Genomic DNA, 8,263 nt, shown 5'->3' with positions numbered 1-8,263 from the left:
GCTCTGACAACCTGATAGTGGAACTCATTCTGGTAACATGAAACAAGACCAGTGTTTGTGACTTTCTATTAGCTAAGCTGAGAGAAACAGTCAAAAAAGGTAAATAAATTGAATGACCAAATTTGTTTTCCTTTTCCCTTTTAATAATTTCTTTACAATAATTCCAAGACCTTCACTAACAACATGTTTTTGATAACATTTTGACAACAGAGTCTTGAAAGATGCAGAAGGAACCACTAATAGCTGATAAACCAAACCAAATAATTTTTTGTTAAGAATGATGCTCATTTTTTCTGTACTTCAGATTTTCAAGGCAAGATGATATAGGCAATCATTCATTCTTTGAACACTGACAAGATTTTCTTTTGCCATCTCTCAGCTGTTTTGGTCTAGGATTTACAACACATTCTCTTGGTATTCCTGTAGCAGAAATTCAAATGAATAGCAAATACTTAACCAGAAAACCAGAATGACGTGATTAAACTGATGTTCTAATGCAGCACACCTTACTCAGCTTTCAGCAGCACTAGAATTAGATGCTTCTTGGTACAAATAGAAATGAATGTGCAGAGCATTTCACTGTTGGTGCTGTACCTAAGCTACATGAACTAATGTGCTATGATAAGTAAACCACTTTGTTATGAAAACTTATTTACAGCTTGATTGGTCAAATAACAGGATTTGTAAGCTAGGTTTTCGCATTTATGGAGAACTGTCCTTGTGCAAAATATCCCTACTTTGATGCATCCTTGGACCTTCAGGTAAATAAGTCAGGTCTGTGTGTACAAACAAGCCCATTGACATATGTTAGACCAGATAATAAAACTGCAATACAAATTTGCCAGGCGACCTATGTAGTGATGTTGATTTGTAGTATTCCTTGGGAAAACACCATGGCGCAGATGTTGCAAACCCAGGTGCATCTTACATGTCCCATTTTTCTCATGGTCTGTGACTTGTGCGTACTCAGATCTCTTGGCCATCATCACTGCAGATCCCACCCGGACTCTGGCACCAAAGACAAGAGTAGACCTAAAGGAATGTAATCTTATATTATCTAGTTAAAAGAGATGTATTTTGCTCACCAAACTGTTTTTCTCTAGGCTCAGACACCGAGTGCCATTGTTACCTGGACAATTTTGAAATATATCCATAGTTCTCACACTAAATCTTAGTCGACAGGCTATGTGGTGAAGTAGTTGATCCCAAATTAAACCTTTGGGTTTTATTCCTCTGTGTCCAATGATTTAGAAGCCACAACTGACTTCAAGATGTGCTTAAATGTGAATAAAGTTTGCAGCAAAACCTTCTCTATTGCAATAACCTTGCATATACATTTGTAATTATTAGTGCATTACCAGAGATGGTAGCATAGACAAAATAATTTATTTTGTTTTCCTGCCAGAGCATGTGTGTGTCTTAATTGTGTATTGAAGATACTCTTAGAATCCTCTCTGTCATGTAAATATGCTCATTGGCTAGTAAATATTAATGCTGCACTCTGGCTCCAGCTGTGAGAAGATTTTATTGTTGTGTTAGTGGTTTTCATTAACCTCCAAAAGGTTTCACAGCATCTACTCTATTTATTTGAAACATACAGAACTGCTGCAAGCAAGGGCTGCTACAAAGAAAATCATGCACTCTCTTTCATTATTTTTAATTTAGTTTATGCCTCTTTAATGCTTTAGAATCACTCTCTACGAAATTCCAGAGACAGGGAAGGAGCTGCCTGGTACTTTTTAGTTCCAGTTTTCGGCAGACAGTGCTGAAGTAAAAGGGACATATGTCACGTCTTCCTATTATTCTCCCTAATTGTCATGGCAATTTACCCATGAGCTGACATGATAGCCATGGAAGGAAATGGAGCAAAACCTTTCGCATAACTCTGAGCTCCAGGAAACCATGGAGGTATATGGAAGGGGGAGGTATGGTGTCTGCTGCACTGCGCTGCAGGGGCTCTCCCCCATAGGACCAGCTGACAAGGTTGGCGGCCTGTCTTGACCTTCCTTCAGCTAGCTGATGGAACAAAATCCTCCTCAGCTGTCCCTGCCATATCCCTTACAGCAGGGCACGATGCTTTGCAGAGTTACCCGAGCTGCTGTTGCTGAATGTCTCCCTGCCTGCTGGGCTGGTGTCCATGGGACTGGCGTCCACCCTATGCAGGGATCCAGGTGCTGCTGTGCCCATACCAACGTGGCTGTTGATGGCGAGAGGCACATTCTGTGGCTCCCAGGTTTTGTAATGAGAAGGTTGTCCTGAGTTCCTGCATCATAAAGAGTGGGAGAACTTGTGCTGTATCCCTCCCTCCTGGCTCTAAAGGGGTTTTCTGGAGAAATGAACAGCAATGATGTGATGATCGTATGCATTCCCTCGCCCAGGCCACCACAGTCCAAATACTTTGGTAGTGTGAGCTCTGGTCTGTGCTGCTTCACAGACAACCTCAGAGGAAAGGGTTTTGCAAGAAGATAAATCTTTGAGCTTGAGTGGTTCCTTGCTGGGACAAGCCCAGTTAGTCTTGCAGGGATGATATTTCTTTTGCCCTGTGATTTGACTTTAAAACTTGAATTAAATATGCCCAGCAGGCATTGACTTCTGAACTGGGAAATTGGGCACTCTCCTCTGTCAGTGAAACATCTGGGGCCATTAGCAGTGTCTGCTTCACAGTGAAGTCAACCCAGGTCAGCAGAGATACACATATGACATCTATCTTCTCTTGAGACTTCTATCCATGAGAAATCCAAACCATTGCACCCTGGTGGGTAGACCATTTGGACTTGGCTACTTTTACTTATGGTGAGTACGTCTGGATTTGAGCCAGTTTCTTGGAGCTAAATTGCCATTCCCCAGTGTCAGGTAGTCTTCTCTAACTTGTTGCATGTTAGTTTTCAACCCAAAGGCCTTTTTTCTGGGAGCCATTTTGCAAAACTTGGTGCATTGTTGGGGCTAAACTCTTAGTAAGCCAGTTCTCACATGGAGGTCACCATCATCTCTAACCTCCTTTACATAAATCTTAGATAAAAACCCACAATACCTTTGCATGCTGTAGAATATGTCTTGTTTCTATTATTCAGAAATTACCACATTTTCAGATGATCTTTTAAGTGTTTTCTAATAAAATTGTTAGGACAGGAAAATCTTCAATAACGTTTTTAAATGCAGCCCAGCCTCACAGTAATAAACTCAGCTTTTAACAGTCCTCATTTATAACAATCCCAACAGCAAGAACTAATTTTCCCTCTGATAATGAGGCCTATTAGCAGGACTGTTCACACAGGGCTGACCTGGATTCAACAGTCATATGATTTTTTTTGTTACTTTCAAGGCACATTGTGTTTAGCAAGTAAACATACAGCTTTCCCTCTTGTTCTTGTCTCTACTTGTCTCTTTAGTGATTGTTTGAAGGTTGCTAAACGGAAAACACAAAAGTAAAATGCAGTGATGTTCTATGCAAATAGCAGCTTTCTTCATTATTCTGATACAGCTAATTGCTGAACCCTGCTACAATGTGTACTTTCACAACGGGTACATTCTTCCTGTTCCCACTGGGATTTGTTATGGTGAGTATACAACACTTCAGCTTTTAGTATGGGCAAAGGACATGATTATTTGAATACGTTGACAGCATTTATCATTTCATACAACTGCTTGCAGAGCTGGAAGATGTCTCCTGAAAGCAGTGGTGCAACTCTGATTGCTTCCCAGGGTGGGTGAGCAGTTCCCACCAAGTTTCCTGCACCAGAACTAGCAGTGTCCCCTCCCTTGCTGGGCTCTGTACAGGACCATGGGAGCAGAATAGCACAAGGGCTCTGCCTGTGACCTGCCTATGGCTCCAGAGTGAGGCTGACTTGGCTTGAGGCTGCAGGACAAAATTGGTGTTCCTGGTCCAGGCATCTCCCTGACACCAGGCAGCTCTACCTAAACATGTGTCCCTCACAGAGCACCCAACATCTTGCAGGGATGAGCTTTGCACATACCTACTTTCCGTTGAAAGGGACATCTCATAAAGAGGAAGTTAGATTTGGTCGTATTGCCCTCTTGTGGCTACCCTAAAGAGACCACAACTGTCACTCAAAATTGCACATGTGGTACCTGCCCATTCAAGCTGGCATAACTTTATAACCTAAAAACACAGTATTGGTTCCCTGCGAACCGCTGTGTAAGGTAAGGTGGAGCACCAGCCAGGAAACTGTGACATTTCTGAAAGGGACAGGGTGCCGTTGCAGGAGACCAGGCACAAGGCTGTCTCAAGCCAATTCTTCCTTCCCTCCTCCTCCCTCACTGTCACAGTTGCCTTGTGGCTATTTTTCAGCTGCATGACAATGGGAAAAACGGTTTGGCAGAGCTCTCCAGGGCTGTCATATCCAAATATGACCATGAAAAATGCCCTGGTAATGCTGGTAAGACACCCTTTCCTTACTGTCAGACCTGAAATTGAACCCCATGCGTTATCAATAAAACATAGAGTTGTGGTGCTTCCATTCCTGTAGCATATGATGTGCACAAGGTGAAATCACTGTTGAAGGGTTTCACCAAAAACCAGTGGTTATAATAATAACTAAAAAAAGAGAACTAGGGGGAAAGATAGGAAACAAAACAAAACCCAAACAAACAAATAAAAAAACCCAAACCAAACAAAAAAACCCCACTGTATCTGCCCCAAAATCTTAATGTATCTGTCCGTGCATGTGGATGTCCTGGGTTCAACTGCGCCTGAGCTGCTTTGTCTTTCCTGCTTCTCCTGTCAGGCTAGCAACATGTGAGCAGCCTGCACACCTCACTGGTCCTGCAGCTGGTGTTTGTGCCTACAAATAGCTTGAAAATTTACTCTGAGATACCTAAAAGGACTATCAATAAAATCAAAGCAGGCTTGCATGCAAGTTAAATCTTCTGATAACAAGCGGTAATGTTATTTGGTTTTGGGCAAACAGGGCAATAAAAGCTGAGATATTAAATGAAAATTTGCTTGCTGTATATTGGCCTCAACACAGTGTTTTACTCAACATAGCCTGCACCTAATGGAAAATCTTGGCAAAGAGTTAGAGCCAGGACTATAATATTTATAAACTAGCTGTGGCTTTCAGTGTGATTTTCCCCAGTGAAAGTCATGCAAGAATAAAAAAGGAAGATTCAGTAACGGTGTAATTGTGTCACATAAAGACCACTCCTGGGAAGCCATTAGAAGTTTTAATGTTTTAAAATGAATACTGAATTCACTTATCCTTGATAAAGCATGTGGTTCCTTTTTCTGCTCCCAGGTGCAGATGTGCTAGTGCATAAAAGGGCCAGAACAAACACCATTTGCAATTCAAGTGCCTTTAGACCCTGGATGAGACTGTCTTATAACCCCTTCCCTGCTACTACGGAGCTTGATTAAAGGTAAGAATTATCGCTCCGGTCTGATGTTTTCCAGTGACTGCCTAAGACGTGACTCTCAGTAATGAAAACGTCAGCTCTCCTCAAGGCAACAGAGGCACACATTGATGTCAAACCACAGAAATGACACCAAATCAGACAGGACCCTTGGAGCTGGCCATCACATAGTCCTTGTCTCATCTGATAAAGTAAAGCATTAAAGTATCTGGGGTTTGCTTATAAAATCATCACCTCAGGGAGGTCAAGAAAACCTCTTCCCTCTAGGACCAGCCACAGTTGTGCTGTCTGTTCATGAAGCCTGGACTGCCATCAGGGACAGACATGATGCCTGGGAGCTGCTAGGTTGAGCTTTTCATGCAGCAGATGTTCAGGTAGGTTTGTTTCTTTTGCAGGACCAAGTTCCCAAGCTTGTCCCTGGGCTAAGATGTCCTGATGGGTCCTGACAGTCAGCAGCATTCTAGACACACCTCATGCTTTCTGGGCTCTTAGTCTTCTTCTTTTCCACTTGACATGTGCTCATTAACAACAGCAGGTAGTACAGGACATACCAAATATTTAGTTGCTGGAGAAATTAACTATTTTACATCCATAGCTCCTCCATCCTCTTGCGCTGTTGCCTGTCACTGCAGTTCCCTTGGCTCTCGTGCCCATCTGCATCCAGTCCCATACAGTGTATCAATTTTTGACTATTTGAAGTCATCATCCCTTTTCTGAAGCCACAGGATCAGTTATTTGAATCACACCTTACAATATTTATTTCCATTCATTATCAGGGAACAGGAAGAGGGTTGTTATAAAAATGAGTTGCATTCATTGTCTGTCCTCAGCTGAGGATCTTCAATATTTCTGTACTGGTGCAGCTCAAACATAGACAGTATTGCCAGAGAATTGCCAGGATCAGATGAGGTAAGCTGCCATTTGAGAAGTCCCTTGCCACGAGACGAGTGTTCTTCTTTCTTCACACAGAAGTTTCAGATGCAGCAGGAAAAGGTTGAGCTTGTTACCTTTCTCAAAGACAGACATTATTTTTCTTTGCCATCCAAAGGAAGAATTGCAAAGGTTTTAACATGAATTTAAGAAAAACAGGACTGAATTGGTGAAGTTGAGAATTACCAAAACTAGCTGGGCATTTATTCCAAGGGGAAGATCTGTATTATTAAACTTACTTATAAAAGGATAGTATCAAACTTATAAAAGGGTGTCCAGGGCTTCTCCAAGCATGTGTGGAGCATCAGACAATGTGAAGGGGAAACAGCTGGTGGTTCCTGCAGCAATAGCTAATGCCTGTGTGTGATTTAGTAACTCAGTTTTGAATATGAAATCTGCATGTCAGACAAAGTATTTAATGATGATTCAGAGGCTACCATGGACCAAAAGGTCACTGATAAGTAACCCAAATTCCATTAGTATCTTCTAATCCCTGCTCTTAGCAGAGTGGCTGTCTCGTCTTTGGATTTGTACAGCCACTAACACAATGGGATCTTGTTACTATCTGTTACACTTCTTCATGACTGATATTTCTTCAATACTATCCCTAAATAACAATGGAAAATGGAAACACTTGATAAAAAGTGACCTTTCTTGTGATTTCCACCTGTGCGGGGACTTTCAGCAGTACCTGGCATGCTCTGTGAGTAGAATTTGATGGGAGTTCTCCTGATAGCTTCACAAGAGGCAAAGGGAGGCCACTCAGTCAGCCCCAAAGTTTGTCCTTGCCATGTTGTGCAGGTACTGAAGGGCCTGCATTTGACACAGAGAAGAACATGTCCTCCCCTGGAGACTTCACCAGGCCCTGGGTCTGTCACTGGCCTTGTATGTATACAGGGAGGGGAGGGGACACTGGGTCACCCTCTGCTCCTGTGCTTTCCTCATGCTCCTGCCATGTTGGAAAAAGCAAACACATCTCCCTCTCTCTCACTTCTAGCTGTGTTTTTCTGCTTCATCATCTGAAGAACAGACTTGTGAAGTGAATGGAGAATCACCCCAGCCTTATGCTTGGGCAAGTGTGATTCTGGAGGTGGATTTTGTAACCTCAGTGACCCAGTAGCTCACGCAAGCTCCGAGCAGGCCAAGCTGGTACTAATCCATACCAAACCATCCAAGGCACGGTTACATTTCAGGATGCACTGTCTGAGCCAGCCATATTTCACGTGCTCATGCTTCTCCTGGTCCTGCTGCAGAGCCAACCTGTGCCCATGTGGCTCCATCCCAAAGAAGGCAAGGAGTGTGCTTTCCTTCTTCCACGCTGCCTGGTTGTTGTACCCTGCCTGGATTCCTACATTGGCCTGTGTCGACAGCTTTGTGATTCTTGTGTTGTAGGAGGGCTGGGAGCTTTATTGGGAAGGTTAATGTAAGGTATGAGCTCGGTCACTTTGGAATATTAATGAGTGTTAAGGTCAGAATATTAATATTGTCAGCTGTGCAAGTGTGCTGCTTGTAATTCATTATAAATATGCTGAAGAACAGCACCATTTCAGTGCCATGGCACTGAAATACTTCCAATTTCTACTGGGAATATTCAATTTTCTGACTGTATTACTTCAATATGGAGTGGGAAGTTTGTCATAACTGGGAATGTGCGCTGTCCTTCCCTGCTCGGGAAGGGCACACAAGCAATGAAAATCTCTGAATTGTTTGCATTTAGTAGACCAAATAAGTTTTCAAATCAAATAACATCTAATTTCTTTCTCTAAGAATAAAAAGATTGTTGTAGTTTAATGTGGGCATGAATAGTAGCTTTTTCACAGTTATATTTGCTGCTTCTGTTTAATTTCTCTGAAATGACTAATTGTTTTAAGAGCTGTATTCCCAGAGCAAAACAAACAGACAAACAAACAGTTCCCCTCTGTTTCATTCCCCAAAGCTTAAACCAGCCCAAATAAGGACAAGA

At 42.4% G+C, this 8,263-nt stretch overlaps 1 long non-coding RNA gene across 2 annotated transcripts; it reads left to right on the top strand.

Moving 5' to 3' along the window:
- The first annotated feature begins 3,474 nt into the window (after positions 1-3,474).
- LOC136287140 (uncharacterized) lies at positions 3,475-8,022 on the top strand. Of its 2 annotated transcripts, XR_010720076.1 has the most exons (4): positions 3,475-3,557; positions 5,256-5,376; positions 5,638-5,744; positions 7,298-8,022. It is a non-coding gene; the product is annotated as an uncharacterized lncRNA (long non-coding RNA). The 2 variants fall into 2 exon arrangements; XR_010720077.1 differs by lacking the exon at positions 5,638-5,744.
- Positions 8,023-8,263: the final 241 nt, after the last annotated feature.

Source organism: Chamaea fasciata, unplaced genomic scaffold (assembly GCF_029207755.1).
Source record: "Chamaea fasciata isolate MVZ Bird 193981 ecotype frontalis unplaced genomic scaffold, bChaFas1.0.hap1 SCAF_3, whole genome shotgun sequence".
NCBI classification, from domain to species: Eukaryota; Metazoa; Chordata; class Aves; order Passeriformes; family Sylviidae; genus Chamaea; species Chamaea fasciata.
The sequence above is the reverse complement of the archived record's forward strand: the minus strand, read 5'-3'. Positions and strand labels throughout refer to the sequence as shown.